This window comes from Aplysia californica, unplaced genomic scaffold, assembly GCF_000002075.1.
Source record: "Aplysia californica isolate F4 #8 unplaced genomic scaffold, AplCal3.0 scaffold01295, whole genome shotgun sequence".
NCBI classification, from domain to species: domain Eukaryota; kingdom Metazoa; phylum Mollusca; class Gastropoda; order Aplysiida; family Aplysiidae; genus Aplysia; species Aplysia californica.
The window spans coordinates 56704-59067 of record NW_004798565.1 but is presented as its reverse complement, the minus strand read 5'-3'; positions in this window follow the sequence as shown (position 1 = coordinate 59067).

The following is a 2364-nucleotide window of genomic DNA, read 5'->3' as shown; positions in this document are numbered from 1 at the left end:
GGAGAGAGAGAGAGAGAGAGAGAGAGAAAGAGAGAGAGAGAAAGAGAGAGAGGGATGGGGTGTGGGTGGGGGGTAGGGAGACAGACAGAGACAGAGACAGAGACATAGACTGAGACAGGGACAGAGACAGAGACAAGGACATAGATATCGAGGGACAGAATTGAAGAGGACACACACACACACATATATACGCATACCGAGAGAAAGAGAGGGAGAGATAGATAGATAGAGAGAGAGGGGGAGAGAGAGAGAAAGAGAGAGAAAGAGAGAGGGGGAGAGAGAGAGAGAGAGAGAGAGAGAGAGAGAGAGAGAGAGAGAGAGAGAGAGAGAGAGAGAGAAAGAGAGGATGGTGTGGGATGCGGGGGGGAGAAATTAGCCAATTTCTCCTAACTAGTCTTCAAGCCACAACTCGATTCTGTCGTATCGTATCAAACGTATTTGTTTATCTCAACCGGAAGCGACTGGGGGAAAATGGCGGGGGGGGGGGAGGGAGGAGGGATTTTCCCCCAAAAAAATTGGCGGAATTCGGAAGATTCATTGTAAATATTTAAGCATAAATTTGAACTTGAAGACCGAGTACCGTCTAGGCCACAGCTTTTACAGTTTCTGCAAAAAACTTTGCAGTGAAGTGTGGGTACTATGGGACCCGCCATTATGACCAAAATGAGGAGGAAAACGCAATATTTGTTGTAATTGAAATGTTGTTGCACCTTTGTCTCTCCTCCTTCCCCCCCCCCCCTCATACCCCTCACCTTTGCCCTTTCTTTGGCTCATTTGGTGTTCTCAATAATCAAACACATCATTTATCCAGTACTAACTACACAGGATTTAGGTGTGGGTGTCATTTTTTTATTTTGCTTCTGGTGATGGCGGTTTGAGGAGGGGGGGGGATGTTGGGGGGGGGGGGGTCAATTCTTGAGGTCCTGCTGCTTATGTTGTTGTTGTTGTTGTTGTTGTTGTTGTTATTGTTATTGTTATTTTTGTTTTTGTTGCTGTTGTTGTGTCGTTGTTGTAGTTGCTGTTTAGTTGTTGCTGAATTCCATCTTTCTTCAAATTATAGTATCTTGCTGGGGGAAAACGAAAGTAAGTTTAATGCAATCTAATCCCATCAGATGACTGTACTACACTAGCATAAAAAATGAATACATCATTGACTCCTTCCAATCCAGCACATCTGACTAGTCGAACCGGTGCGCACAACTCCTAAGATGTTTTATTCCGGCCCTAATACGTTATTAGCTCCCCCGGCTTTGGGCCTGCTTATGTCTGTCGGGGGAGAGAGATCGCCAATAAACCTACCTTTGACCCGTGACGTTAATCATAATTACTCACCGACTCTCACTGTTTGTGTAGCTCTATCTTGATCCTTACTGTGGCTAAATCCTCCTCTGTCTTTATGTCTCTATAGGCTGCTCACTGCTATTTATTGCTTTTTGGGGAACCAGGGCTGGTTTGGGGTTACCTTTTTGGGTGCTTTTTTTGGTGTTTGATTTTGGTTTTGTTTTGGTGGGAATTTTCTTTTTGGTCTTGGCAGTCATTGTCGTGGTATCGTTGTTGCTTTTTATTTTGTTGTTGTTGTTGTTGTTTTTGTTGCTGTTGCTGCTCTTGATTATAAGTGTGATTTATAGGAGCGAAAACAGGGGGCGGGAGGGAGGAGGGATCGTTGAGTTCTTCCGGCATTGTTTTTTGTCGCTGTTATTGTTATTGGGTTGTTGTAAGTGGACTGTTGCTTTGATGATGCCCCTGTTTTTAAGAGAAAAAAAATTGTGTTGTTGTTGATTATATTTATTTATTTTTTATTTTTTGAAAAATTTATTTATTTATTTATTATTTATTGTTATTTTATTTTTTATTTTTTATTTTTTTGGGGGGGGGGGGGGGTTGAGAGGTGGCCATTGTTGAGTTCTTCCTGCTTTGCCATTTTCTTCGGGAGTTTTCTGCTGCTGCTGCTGCTGCTGCTGCTGCTGCTGCCGTTGCTGTTGTTGTTGTTCTTATTGTTACAGTTGTTGTTGTTGGTCTTGGATTGTTGCGGGATACTGCCCATCTTCAGGATGTACAGTTGGATCTACGACTCATGTCAAGGCATTTCTTTTGACATTATCTACTTCTGGTATCACGGACATCTTTGCTTTCCTTTGCTTGTTCAATAATGTCCAATTTAAAAACAGAGCTCAGTTATTCAGTAATGGTCGAATAGACGCCACTTTTAGGAACATTGTTCAATTCCCCTTGTTGGGTGCTTTAATAGTGGTTGGTTTTTTTTGGGTTGTTTTTTTTCTAGGGGGGGGTATTGTTTTGTTGTTGTTGTTGTTTTGGGGTTTTTTGCTGTTGTTTTTTTGTTGGGGTGGTTGGGGGTGGGGGGTG